General features: G+C 37.0%; 1 protein-coding gene across 1 annotated transcript in view; it reads right to left on the minus strand.

The window, feature by feature from the left end:
- The window catches only part of RTL9 (retrotransposon Gag like 9), a 124,599-nt gene that overhangs the window by 66,683 nt on the left and 42,683 nt on the right, over nucleotides 1-15,233 (minus strand). The window lies entirely within an intron of this gene.

Raw genomic sequence — 15,233 nt, forward strand, 5'->3', positions numbered from 1 at the left:
TCGCCCCGAATGCATCCCCCCCCAAATGTATTAAACTTGTTGGGGTGACATTGGTTAATAAAATTATACAGGTTCCAGATACATGTTTCTACAACACATCATGTGTATATTGCATTGTGTGTTCACCACCTCAAGTCAAGTCTTCCTCCATAACCATCTTTCCTCTCTCTACCTTTATTTAGTTAAAAGCTATGCTAATGTTCACATTGTCATTCTGATCGCAATCAAATAGGTAATCAGAGTTATTAGAATATATATTTTCTATGTCATTAAATATTATTTTCACTTTGAATTTTTAAAAAAGATAGAAAGTTTATTTCACTTAGCATAATACTTTCCACACTGTAGAAAAAGGTAAGATTTTCTTCTTTTATGGCTGAGTAATATTTCATTGTGTAAATGTACCACAGATTTTCTTATCCACTTATCCACTGATGAACACTTGAACTGTTTCAAGATCTTGGCTATTGTAAATAATGCTGCAGTTAACATAGAGGTTGGGGGGGGGGGGTTGAAGGGATTGGGTATAAAAGGTGCAGAAATTGTAAACAACCAAAAAACCCTCATAGACACACATAACAGTATGGTCACTTCCAGAGGGAAAGGGGGATGGGCAGATAGAACAGAGTAAAGGGGGGATAAAGGGTGACAAAAAGTGGTAAACGCACAATACCATTTACATATGATGTAGTATAGAATTGTACACTTGAAAGCTATATACTTTTTTTTTTTAGTGTATTTTTTTTATTTACTCATTTTTTTAGAGAGGAGAGAGAGAGGGAGAGAGAGAGACAGAGAGACAGGGGGGAGGAGCTGGAAGCATCAACTCCCATATGTGCCTTGACCAGGCAAGCCCAGGGTTTTGAACCAGCGACCTCAGCATTTCCAGATCGACCCTTTATCCACTGCGCCACCACAGGTCAGGCAACGAAAGCTATATACTTTTAATAACCACTATCACCTCGATACATTTATTAAACATTTTTAAAAATACATAAAGTTTGTAAAAATTATTTTATATTTAAACCAGAATTGACCTTTGTATTTTTTTTTTTTTTTTTTTTTTTTTTAGTTTCACAAGGATCTACTAGGGAGACCATGTTGCATATATTTATGTACTTTGTAGAAATTCAGCAAGTATTACTGAATCTTAAATCTCATTAACTACTTCTAAAATAATTGTTTAATTTGGGCATGTATTTTATCTATATATGAATGTAGATATGTTTTTGCAATGTTTCTCTATTGGGTCAAGTTTGTATTTTTTTCAAGTGAACAACAACAACAAAAAACCCCTCATAAGACCTTGGCCGGTTGGCTCAGCGGTAGAGCGTCGGCCTGGCGTGCAGGGGACCCGGGTTTGATTCCCGGCCAGGGCACATAGGAGACGAGCCCATTTGCTTCTCCACCCCCCTCCTTCCTCTCTGTCTCTCTCTTCCCCTCCCGCAGCCAAGGCTCCATTGGAGCAAAGATGGCCCGGGAGCTGGGGATGGCTCCTTGGCCTCTGCCCCAGGCGCTAGAGTGGCTCTGGTCACTGCAGAGCGACGCCCCGGAGGGGCAGAGCATCGCCTCCTGGTGGGCAGAGCATCGCCCCTGGTGGGCGTGCCAGGTGGATCCCAGTCGGGCGCATGTGGGAGTCTGACTGTCTCTCCCCGTTTCCAGCTTCAGAAAAAAAAAAAACCCTCATAATAAATTGGGGAATAGACACACTTTCAGTGCTCTGTGGTAAACAAACAAGTTGACTCAGTGTCCTTGGTAAAATAAAACTTTTTTTTTTTTTCTGAGAGCCAGGAATAGAATGAACATGGGATATATATCTATGCTTCTCAGCTTATTCTTTTCAGTTGGAACATGGTCTGCAATGACCTGTTTTTTCCTTCCTTCCTTCTTTCCTGTTTTTTCCTTCCTTCCTTCCTTCCTTCCTTCCTTCCTTCCTTCCTTCCTTCCTTCCTTCCTTCCTTCCTTCCTTCTTTCCTTCCTTCCCTATTATCAAACTGTCAGCATAAGGCTTCTTACCCTTCTGGCTTTAAAGATTGAATAGTCTTGAGGGTATGGTAAATTCTAGATTAGAAAAAAAAGGGTTTGAGTGTGTGTTGGTTGGGACTACTAGCTGCCACCATCTGCAAGGGAATGATAAATTCTAGTCACACCCATCTTCATGAAAGCAAGTCAACCTGTGACAGAACAAAGTGGCAGAAACAAAACAATATCCCAGATCTTTTGACTCCTATTCCAGTGCTATTTTCATTGTTACCAACAACCTCACCCACTGATGAAATCTTTTGGCAATTTGACATAAACCAATGAATGTTTCCCAAACCATATTTTACAGAAAACTAGCCAGGTGTTAATAAAGTATCCTTAGTCAACTTGGCCTGAGAAATATTGTATATTATATCTTCCTTTGGAAATTTTTGGTGCATGCTAGGATATTTTTTTTTTTGTATTTTTCTGAAGCTGGAAACGGGGAGAGACAGTCAGACAGACTCCCGCATGCGCCCGACCGGGATCCACCCGGCACGCCCACCAGGGGCGACACTCTGCCCACCAGGGGGCGAAGCTCTGCCCACCAGGGGGCGATGCTCTGCCCCTCCAGGGCGTCGCTCTGTCACGACAAGAGCCACTCTAGTGCCTGGGGCAGAGGCCAAGGAGCCATCCCCAGCGCCCGGGCCATCTTTGCTCCAATGGAGCCTTGGCTGCGGGAGGGGAAGAGAGAGACAGAGAGGAAGGAGGGGGGGTGGAGAAGCAAATGGGCGCTTCTCCTATGTGCCCTGGCCGGAAATCGAACCCGGGTCTCCCGCACGCCAGGCCGACGCTCTACCGCTGAGCCAACCGGCCAAGGCGCATGCTAGGATTTTAAAGGCTTTAAGAAGATTTGCAGTAAGAGCCCTGTTTAATTTTATTTAATGCAAAAATTCCCAATCTTATTTGAATATAGATCTTTTTTATCTCATTGAATGCTTATTAATATCTTGTAGGGTTCCAGAGTGTGTAATTTGGAAAAATCTAGTGAAACAAATCAGGAACATGTGGATTAAACTTTACTTACTATGCTTTGGACACTGCTCAAGAAAATACCACTGGCACTGGAATCCAGCCTCTCTGGTTTCTTGGTCAGTTCATGCTCTCCCCACTCATACATCACATGCATTCCCCATGGTCTTTGTTTCTTCTGGTTGCTAATATTTCTCTAATTAGCTACTCTCTTGAAACAACAGCCTTGTTCATCTAAGGCAATAGTTCTTAAAGTGTGGTCCCTGAATCAATGAGTGGCATCAGCATCTTATGAGAAATTGTCAGAAATGCACATTCTTAGGCCCCACTCACTTCAGATCTACTGAATGAGGAATTCTGGAGCAAGGCACAGCAATCCTGTTTTTATAACCTTCCAGAGAATTCTGATGCACCCTCAGGTTTGAAAACCACTGATCTTCTAAGGCAAAGCTTTAAACGACTTTTGCTACATCTGCTATTATTTCATCTCTTTCCTCTTATCAGTCAGAAAACAGCCAAGATAAAGTAAGTTACATATCAGGGACATATGCCTACATAATAGTCCCCTTCCTAACCCTTCCCTAGATCAAAAGATTAAAAGACACTCACTTTGGCAAACAAATTACTCATTCCCTCCTTTGATATGTTCAGTTTAGGATTAAAAGCTTTGCATGAAATATGTGAAGATTATACTTTAGCCATCCTATGCACACCAAGCAGCTTGCCCCACCAAGTCACTGTAAAGCTGAGGCTTCGTCTCCTTTTTCAAACCATCTTAGATTTTATTAACTAAAACTATAATACTACGCAATTAATTGTTCTCAATGAAAATACATTAGTAGAAGTGCATGCTCACACTTTCTGGTAAGCAAAACTTCAAAGAAAATTATTGAGAAAAGATTTTAGGTTAGTAAAGTCTTTAATAAATTATTTTGAGAACATTGTTTTCTATTCTTTTTTGTTTTTACAAATTTACTTTAATTTATTTTGTATTATAACTTCTTCTTTACACTTTCAATTAAAATTTACATTTAATATTATTCTGTATTAGTTTCAACAAAGGGGTTAGAAAATCATGTGCTCTACAGAGTGGTCCCCCCAATGCTTCAAGCACCTTCCTGGCCCCATGCATAGCTTTCACAATATTATTGACTATATTCCTCACGCTGTAATCTACATCCCATAACCATTCTATAACTACCAATTTGTATTGCTTAATCTCTTCACGTTTTTCACCCAGTCACCCAATCCCCTCCTCTCTGACAACTGTCAGTCTGTTTGCTGTATCTATGAGTTCTATTTTGTTTTGCTTTTGTTCTTTGTCTTGACACATGTAAGTGAAACCATAAGCTATTTGTCTTTCTCTAAATTATTTCACTTAGCATAATACCCTCTGGGTCCATCCATGCTTACAAAAGGTAAGATTTTATTCTTTATTATGGCCAAGTAGTATTCCATTGTGCATATGTACCACAGCTTTTTTATCCACTCATCGATTGATGGGCACTTGGGCTTTTCTATAGCTTGGCTGCAATGAACTTAGAGATGCATATATTCTTTTGAATTAGTGTTTTAGGTTTTTTCAGATATATTCTCAGAAGTGGAGTTGCTGGGTCATAAAGCAATTCCATATTTAATTTTTTGAGGAACCTCCACACTGTTTTCCATAGTTGTTGCTCCAGTCTGCATTCCTACCAGCAATGCAGGAGGGTTCCCTTTTCTCCATATCATCTCCAACACATGTTGTTTGTTGATTTATTGATGACAGCCATTCTTACAGATGTGAGGTGGTATCTCATTGTAGTTTTGATTTGCATTTCTCTGATGATTAGTGATGTTGACCAAGTTTTCACTTCTATTGGTCATCCGTATGTCTTCCTTGGAGAAGTGTCTATTCAGGTCTTCTGCCAAATTTTTTATTAGGTTATTTGCTTTTTTGGCTTTAAGATGTCCGAGTTATTTATAAATTTTGGATATTAACCTCTTTTCAGATGTACCATTAGCAAGTATGTTCTCCCATTCACCAGTTGCCTTTTCATTTTGTTGATGGTTTTCTTTGTATAGTCCCATTTGTTTAATTTTTCTTTTGTTTCCCTTGCCCAAGAAAATATATCAGAAAATATATATATATAGTTAAGACAAATGTCCAAGATTTTATTGTCTATGTTTTTTTTTCCTAGGAATTTTATGGTTTCGAGTCTTACATTTAAATCTTTAATGCATTTGGAGTTTATTCTTGCATATAGCATAAGAAGGTGGTTTAGTTTCCTTTTTTTGCATGTTCTGTCCAATTTTCCCAACACCACTTATTGAATAGATTGTCTTTGCCCTATTGTATGTTCTTGCCTCCATGGTGAAATATTGATTGATCATATAGGCATGGGTTTTTTTCTGGGCTCTCTATTCTGTTTCATTGATCTATATGTCTGTTTTTATGCCAGTATCATGCTGTTTTGATACATATGGGCTTGTAGTATATATAGTTTGATGTCAGGAATAAAGCTGAAACTTCTGTAAAAGTATCAGACATATTTATCTCTGAACAATAAGCACAATTTAACACACTCAAATTTTGAAGGAAATTTACACAGTGCTTCATAATGCTATTAATCAATAAGCCAACAAATATCTGCTGGTTGTCTATTAAGTGCAAAGCACTGTGCTCCATAAGCCCCTTGCACTCTGGGATGTTACAATGTAGTTTGAGAGAGATGACTATCATATCAAAAATTGTCCAAGCACATCAAGTAGTGACCAGAAGTGCCAGAAAAATGCAATGTGTGTCTAACCTGGAAAGATATATTGTTGAAAGAACATTAAGTTCAGAAGCAAAAAGCAACAGTTATCATTTTTCTTATTCTACACAATAGCTCTGTGACTATGGGCAAGTTGCATCCTCTATGAGTTTTAATAGATATTCAGTAAATTAAAGAAAATAATACCATACATGTCCAAAGGCAGTGGATAGAAACAGATGCACTTTTGACATAGTACCTCTGATTCTAGGAGAGCTCAAACTGAAAAGCCTGCAGCTATAAGCAGGAGTGAAATCAGCCATGGTCTTAAAGAGTACATGCTGCAACTCAAGGTTGCAAGGTCTTCTGATTTTTCTGCAGAAACAGAGTGCATATTTTATGTGAAATTTATCCACTGCAAATTTTGCAGCTAATTTTAATTTGGGGGGACCAAAAATATGTGCCTGTGAGTCATATCTGGCTTATTATATTGCTAACTGGTAACCTGAGAACTTAACAAACGCCATAACTCTTTCTAAAGAAGGTGGAACAGTGGGATTTTTGCCCAGTTTGAAATGAAATGGTATTATCAGTTTAATCATTAAATCGCCTCACTTCAAGCAGAGTCAATATATTTTTATTTTCTCCTCAAGTCTTTGTTTAGTATTACATAGGTATGGCTGCAGTCAATTATAAGACACTTAGATCCCTCCTCCTTAAAGCTTCCCCTGACCACCCTAGCCCCAAGTGCTCTCACCCTCCTTTGAGTTCCCATAACAATTATTTTCCATGCAATTCATTTGGCAATTAATCACACAGTGCTTTGTGGCATCTTTTCTTTGTGGTCTTGAACTGCTATTTAAACATATTATAATTATTTAAACTCCTAAATGTTTGCATCTTCTCTTCCCTCTAAGTTATTAAGCTCTTTGAGAATAGAGGCCATTCCTTAAAATTCCTGGCACAGAGTAGAAGATTAATCTGCTTTGAATTTACTTTCAAAGAAGAGGAGTAGTGAAGAGTAGTGTATATAAGGATAACTCTCAATTGCTTTTTGGATCTTATCCTCTCCAATACAGTTTGTGCTTTTTATCGTATGTGAACTTGTAAATTTCTAGTTGATAACAACAGTGGCAAGAAAGTGAAAAATAACACACAAAATGAGAAAAAAAAATTGCAAACATATATTTGACAAAATACTTGTTTCTAGAACATGTAAAGAATTATTATGACTCCATAATAAAAAGACAACATAATTTTAAGATGGGCAAGATATTTGAATAGGCAGTTCTCCATAAAAGAATAAGAATGAACAATAATCACATCAAAAGGTATTCAACTTCATTAGTAATCAGGGAACTGTGAATCAAAATTGAGATACCATTTCACACGCTCTTAGATGACTATAATAAGAACACAGATAATAACAAAATAAAGATGTGGAGATATTGAAATTCTCATTCCCATCAATAGCAAGGATGTAAAATGATGCAACTACTATGTAAAACAGTTTGGCAGTTCCTCAAACCATTAAACATAGAGGTATCATATGATTTAGCAATTTCACCATAGATATATACCCTGTAATTTAAAACATATCTTCACGCAAAAACTTGTAAATGAATGTTCATAGCAGCGATATTCATAATAGCCAAAACTTGAAAAGCAACCCAAATGTCAACTAACTGATGAATAAATGAAATGCAATATATACGTATTATGTAACATTATTTAGCATTAAAAAGTAATAAAGTGCTGATACATACTATAACATGGATGGATGTTGAAAATGTTACTATAAGAGAAAGAAGCTAGTCACAAAAGACCACCTATTGTATGAGTCCATTTATATAAAATGTCCAAAAGAGATAAATCTACAGAAAGTTGTTACCTGGGACCTAGGAAAGGAGGCAGGGATGGAAATGGCTGTTATTGGGTGCAGGGCTCCTTTTCGGGGTGATTAAAATGTGACAAAATTAGATTGTGGTGATGGTTGCACAACTCTGTGGCTATATTAAAAACCACTGAACTGTACACATTAAATGGGTAAATTTTGTGTTTTTATAATGTGTGAATTATGGCTCAATAAAGTTGTTAAAATAATAATAATAGCAATATTTATATAGCAGCCACCATGTGACAGACACTTTTCTGAGTGTTCTGATGTATTAATTCATTTATACTCACAAAACCCTTAGGAGGCAGGTACTTTTATTGTCCCTATTTGGCCAATGGGGAAATGACATTACACAAACATTAAGTGATTAGCCCACGGTCTCACAGCTGTAAGTGGTGGAGGTGAGCTTGTAGTGGAAGCCATCTGTATCAAGAGTGTTATTTTCATCAACACAATGTTATATTCGACCTAAATAGTAGATACTTGCCATTTCTTCATAATTCTGCTGGAGCTTTGATGGAAAGTCTCCACAGACTTAGGCTACACTTGAAGGAGAAGTAGGGAAAATTAATTAGCAAATAAAATAGAAGAGGCTACAGAAGGCTCTGCAGTAATTTTGCAACTCTTTCTTCTGCTCACCACAGGAATAATATGCAGGTTGTACCTAGTATGTGAAAGACTGTGTCAGATAGCGATATGGGGGATGGGTGGTGTTAGGATAATCTTTACAGAAAGCATTTTACAGTGATTCAGCTGGCTATGTCTATTGCTTTCTGGAGGATGGTGCCCCAGTTCAACATGACCTATGAAATAAAATGGGATGACTCACATTGTCCTCTTGATTCCTAGAAGTATATGCAGTTATCCTGTCTGCCTGAATCCCCTAGATACCCAAAGCTTTGGAAGATAGCTAGGTTCATTCACTTGAATGCAAGTATTTATAAAGCTAAATGCAAGGGGATACAAAGTTGATAACACCAACAATTTAGTGAATGTTTAATCTGTGCTATGCTTTCATGTGTTGTTTTATTTAATCCTTAAAGCATCCCTATGAATGTCATACCAATAAATTCAATAAATAAAACGGGTTCTTTAGGGAGAATAGAAATTATAGGGGAAATTTTCCAGGCAGATATGAAAAAGAACCAATTGTAAAATCTTGGAAGTGACAAATGATACTGAAATAAAATAAAAATAACTGAATAAGCATGGCAAAAAAAAAAGTCCATAGTCAAAAAGATTAGTCAATTTGAGAAATACATCTAGATTTCTGTAAAGAGAGAAAAAGAAATGAAAAAAGAAGTATCAGAGTAGTTAAGATCCATGGAGTATATGTTGAATATCTAAGAGGTAGTCATGGCTCTTTAAAAAAGAAGATTTACAGAGAAATGATATTAGAAGGGATAGCAGCTGAGACTTATCCAAAAAGAAAGGACTTTAGTTCTTAGGTCAAAAATGTATAACAGTCATTGACTAGCATATAAAAATAAATCTATACTTGGATACATTGCAATAAAATGGAAAAACAGCAAGGAAGAAGAACATACTAAAAACTACCAAAGAGGGAGAGTCAATTAGCTTTCAAAGAATACCAATTAGTCTGCCAAAGAACAATAGATTCAGAAGATAATGGAACAATGTTTTCAAATGAGGAAAAATTAACTTTTACCCAGAATTGACATATAACTGAACTATTATTTAAGAATAAGAACTTTCCTGGACAAGTGGCTCAGTAGTTAGAGCATCATCCCAACACTTGGAGTTCCCAGATTTGATCTCTTATCAGTGCACATACAAGAAGCAACCAATGAGTGTACAACTAAATGGAACAAGTCAATGCTTCTCTCTCTCTCTCTCTCTCTCTCTCTCAAGCTCTTTCTCTCCATTTTTCTCTCTCAGATCAATGGAAAAATAAAGTTAAATATTGCTTTTTTAAAACCTGGGAACAAATAAAGATATTTCAAGCTATACCAGTAATAAAAATTTTTCTGCCTTATAGATCATCACTAAATTGACTAACAACAGATGCATTTTGTCATGAAAATGAACCCATAGAATGTCATAATTATGCAAGTAAGCCCAAAACAAAGTCAAAGCCTAATAACCAAAACATTTCAGATTAAAACTTATTCATTATATCATATTTGGACTTATTTGAACATCTCAGCACCATAAAATAGTTTTGGTTTTATGGCATATGTATAACTGTTTAATAATCAACCCAATTCAGCTTTTTGTTTCTCAGTTTTTCTGAAAAATACATAAAATTTATTCTTATAAGAAGACATTATCACAGCATGGTTTAAGGAAACATTGGTTTTGTGAAGAAAAACCTGAGTTCATCAAAAGCTGTCTCTAGGCTTCTCAGATATGGATTAATGTCTATGTGTTTATATAGACTTCATATATTTCTTCTTAGCACTTCTAAGAAAATTCTTAATGTGAGCTTAAAATATAAACAAACAGTTTTGAAAAAAAATGAATTCCACAAGAAGAAACAACAGTGAGGAGTTCTTAATAAGATGTTAGTATATCTGATGAATAAATGTAAAATGAACAATATAACTAATTTTTACTAATGAACAAAACCTAAAATTCTAGACAGAAAAAGTAAGATGGAAGGGATCAGGGTGTAATTAGAGTGCGTTATGGTCTCTATTGTGTTGTAAAGGTTAAAAGAAACAATAAATAATGTTATGCACTGTTATACTATGGCTAGTTGTGTATTGCATTAAAAAAATAAAGTATCCCTATAAGGTAGGTACCATTATTATTATCCCCACTTTACAGAGGAAGAAGCTGTATCAAGGAAGATGAAGTTCATACAATAACTAAGAAGACAGTAAAGATTCAAACCCAAGGCCCTCAGACTCTAGTGCTTTTCCCCCTATAATATAGTGCCTCCAGCAAATATTTAACAAACCTATTCTTACACAAGGCACTAAAAGAAAGAAGGTACTACAAGTGTCCTATCTTCAAAATACGTGTAAACCAGCCGGGGAAATGAGATATAAACACAGTAAATGTTAAATAATACTACAATAATAATAATTAAATCATAATATAATAACTATATTATATATACAAGTAAGCCATATATAGTAACATCTGAACAACATCTGAAGGTAAGATGATGTTTACTATTTATTAGCATTTACAATTTGACATGCTCTGTTTTAAAAGCTTTACAAATATTACCTCATTTATTCCACTTTATAGGTAAGAAAACTGAGGTAAAAGGTGAAGTAATTGCCCAACACTATATAGCTTATAAGTAGCAGAGTCAGGACACAAATGCAGGCAGTATACCTCCAGAGCATAAGCCTAGTTATTACATTGTATTTCCATGATAAGTATGATACTTTAATAAGGGTATAAAAATGCTATGCAAGCCCAAAGAAGAAGGCTATTAATTCTATCTAAGGAGGTCAAGAGAAGTTTCCCACAGAATGCAACAGTTGTCTAGGGTCTTAAAAAGGGTAGGAATTTATTAGCAAGATAAGAGGAATAAGGGTGTTCTGAGCAGAGGGAAGAGCATGTGTACGTGTTTCTGCAAAGGCTTAGTTTATCTGAGGAATGTTGAAACTTTCAGTACGACTGGAGTCTAGAATATGTTAAGATTGTGGAAAGTAGGGAGACGTAGTGAAAGCTGAAGATGACTCTGGAGGAATAGCCTGTGTAATCAGAGAGTGAGGGGCCTTATGCACAGTAGAAAAATTAAGGAGAAAGAGCTCAAATATATGTATTGTGACATTCTCCTTCTTTTTACTTCATCCTGATTTTTTAAAGGGTCTCTTTTTTTCTCTCTAAGCTTGGGAAATGAGTTTTGCTGAGCAAGGATAAGAGTTCTGGGAGGGAGAGGATTTGAAGGGTGTACTCTTTGGAAAGTAGGTGGGGCATGGTGCAAAAGAACATTGTAATGAGTAGGTTTCCTGGAAGAAAAAGTCTCATTTAATTGAGAGGGAGACAGATACCCTCCCACAATCTACCATTAGGTTGAATGTATGCAAGCATAACTTACTAAGCACCTACTCAGTTCCCATATATACAGACACTGGGAAAAGGGATAGTCCTGAAATCAGGAGAGACAAGCTACGAGTTGGTTTATTTCAAGAGATTCTCATGCCAGACATAGCTCCTCCCTCATTCATCCCTTCATCCATGTGTCTTCGGGAGTCCTTTGGCTCTTTTGCAACTTCATCGTACAAAACTAAAGGGTTTTTTTTATAAGCCAGTGGTTTTCAACCTTTTTACAATACATTTGAAGACCAGTGAAAATAAGAGAATTATTTCAGGGACTGCTAAGGCAGAAATCACTCTGACCAAAAATGAACTTGACCAAGATCAGTGGGTCTATTATCTTTATACAACACTTGGGTGGTTAGCTCTTTCATAGACTGGCACATTTCTGGTGAACCGTTCGTGGACCAGCAGTTGAAAAACACTGCTATAGGCAGTGGTCCACCATAAAATTTATTTGTTTTGTTTTTTTAATTTTTTTTTTAATTTTTCCAAAGTTAGAAGCGGGGAGGCAGTCAGACAGACTCCCACATGTGCCCAACTGGGATCCACCCAGCATGCCCACCAGGGAACAAAATCAGAGCCATTTTAGCACCTGAGGCGGAGGCTGTGGAGTCATCTTCAGCGCGGGGGGGGGGGGGGTGAACTTTGCTCCAGTGGAGCCCTGGCTGCGGGAGGGAAAGAGAGAGACAGAGAGAAAGGAAAGGAGGAAGGGTAGAGAGGCAGCTGGGTGCTTCTCCTATGTGCCCTGACCAGGAATCAAACCCGGGACTTCCACAAACCAGGCCGAAACTCTACCACTGAGCCAACTGGCAAGAGTTTATAAAAGTTTATAATCAGGGATGAATTAGGATGTTCAGTCTTGAGGCAGATTGAAGCCTGAACTAAAGGGAGGAAGAAACTAACTAGAAACAGGAAGCCTGGCCAGATGCGGAAGTCTATGGAACTTAACACAGTGATCGTGTCAGTTGGTGTCAGGAGAATGTCCTTGATTCAGGAGAGCCTTCTAAGGTAGACTCACAGTGACTTGGGGGCCAACTGAATATAGAATAAGACAGAGAAGGAAAGGGGACTCTAGGAGATAGCAAGCTAATTTGACAAAGGAGCTACCAGCAGGAGTTTTGTTTACAACATTTACCCACTTTCATTATGGCCTTCTATTGCTAATGAGTTTGTTTTGTTTACCTAACTGGGTTGATACACCAAAATCAGCTATGAGTTACACACTTTCTCTTTATTTATCCTCAGCACTGAACTTTGTGGTTCTTCACTACTCTTTTGTAGTTTCTCTTCTGCTCTTTTAACAAAAGGAATCAGAATGTCTGAAGGGGCTATTTCCACGACCCTCATATATGCATCTCAGATCTTGAAAGCCTTCGTTTCTTGTTATTGATGGTGCTTTGGTTGCTTTTTCTTTTCTTTACAATTGGGACACTGTTTAATCCCACTCTGTTTAATAAATTCAACATGACCCACTGTGCTCTTTTTTTCCAGACTTGTACATAATTATTTTGTTTGTGTATATGGTTTATTTCTTCTTTCTATGTTTTTTCTTTCTTACATAGCCTTCTGAATTCTCACTGCAGTATTTAAAAATAAAGAGAGAATTCTGACCAAAGCATAGTCTTGGAATGTGAATAAAAAATTCTTATCTAAGATTGTTTGTTAAAAATTCTATCAAAAGAGGAGCCATGGATTCAAACCTGAATCAGATTAATCTTCCTAAAGCACATCCTTAATTATGTCATTGTTCTACTCCAAAATCTTTCACTGTTCCCTCAGGTTGATAGAAAAATGTTCAAATGCCTAAACCTTGTATGTTCTGTCCTGTCCCCAACATAATTTTGCAACCTTAGTTCCTACTGTTCTGCAGGTAGGTACACTTTCCCACGTTTGTACCTTTAATCATATTCATTCTAGCTTTCTCATACTGCCTCATTCCAATCTGTTGAAATGTAACTGTTCCTTTGTGTTTGGAATACATAATGATGATAGAGAATTAAAACTGGCTTTCAAATTCATATTTACTACTTACTGACTGAATGTTCTTGGGTAAGTCATTTTTTCTTACTAAGCCTCAAGTTTTACACCTGTAAATGCAAATTATAATAATCTGTTCTCAGAGTTGGACTGAGGAATAAATTATATGGCATATGTAGGTACATCTACCAGTGTCCATCACATAATAAGTACTCAATAAATTATTGAATGAATAAATTTCAGGGGGGCTGCAAACCACCTTAAGGCCATCCATAAATTTCAAATTACAAAATTTTGAATTTTAATTCACCAGGATTGGTAAATCTGGCTAAATAAAAATTAATATTTTTGCTTCCTCATTTACCACTATTTTCCTCATCCCTCGAGAGTACATTTGTGTGTGCATGTGTGTGTGTTTCAGAGGATTACTTATTTCAACAAATACATTTCAGGAGGAACTGAGAAAACAAGACTTATTCAGATGCCAGGGAAGTTGTGTTACTCTAAAAAAAAAAGCCCCGAGTGAACCCAGAAGAGAAAAAGAAGACTGTGTAGAAAAACCATGAGAGGCTGCAATGTTCTCTAGTTCTAAAGTCATAAGTTGCTACTGAGGGAAAGTGTAGATTCTTGAAGTGAAGGTGGCAGCCTGACTTACAATCTAAAAGAACAATAAAAGAAAAGCTGAAAGCAGATCCTCTTTTATCCCTCATGGAGAATTAATATCAAATGTAAATCAGAATCCTACCAAACATTTCCTAAGAGTGTAGGCCACATAAAAAAATGGAACATTAGAGAGCAATTCAAAGGTGCACTGAAAAGGGGATGATACAGAATATCAAGAAAGAGCAAGATTGTTAAAGAGAAAACCAGAAGGGGTCTCAAAATATCCTAAGAGAGGTGAGCACAGTGATGGGAATGGAGAGCAAGAATGAGCAAGTCATGTGAAGAAGCAGCTGTGGTTGGTGTTGAGAGGTCTACCCTCCATTAGATTGGCAGAGCCAGCAGTGGTGGACAGCAGCTGACATTTCAGTGTTTCTCGGGACCACTTAAATGTGGCTCCCCAGAGACCAATTCACAGAAGGGAATTGGGTAACCAACAGGGCACACCCAACTGACAGTTGATTGGCAGTTGTTGACATAATCATACCCACAACGGGGTCCTCATAAGTATTATTATTCACAGAAGTGGAATTGCCTGAGGAAACTATAATTGCTCCAATCAGTACTACTATTTAATTCAATAAATTCAACATAAGATCCAGCCACCTGCTATGTAATGTGTGCTGCACTAGCTCATACAGAATCATTCATTCATTTATTGAGCACCTACTGTGTGCCAAGCACTGTTATGGGCGTTAGGGATATAGCAGCAACTGAAGCACACAAAAATCCTTGCCTTCCTGGAATTTACATACTAACAAGATCAAAGAAGAATAAAGCAAACTAACTGCTACTGAGCAGTATCTTACACATCAGGTACTTTACATATATAATTACATTTAATCTATACAACAACTTATAAGAAAGGTTATTATCACCATTTTACAGAAAAGGAAACTAAGACTCGCAAACAAATTAATAGCCAGACTAAGATTATACAGCTAAGT

This window comes from Saccopteryx bilineata, chromosome X, assembly GCF_036850765.1.
Source record: "Saccopteryx bilineata isolate mSacBil1 chromosome X, mSacBil1_pri_phased_curated, whole genome shotgun sequence".
NCBI lineage: Eukaryota > Metazoa > Chordata > Mammalia > Chiroptera > Emballonuridae > Saccopteryx > Saccopteryx bilineata.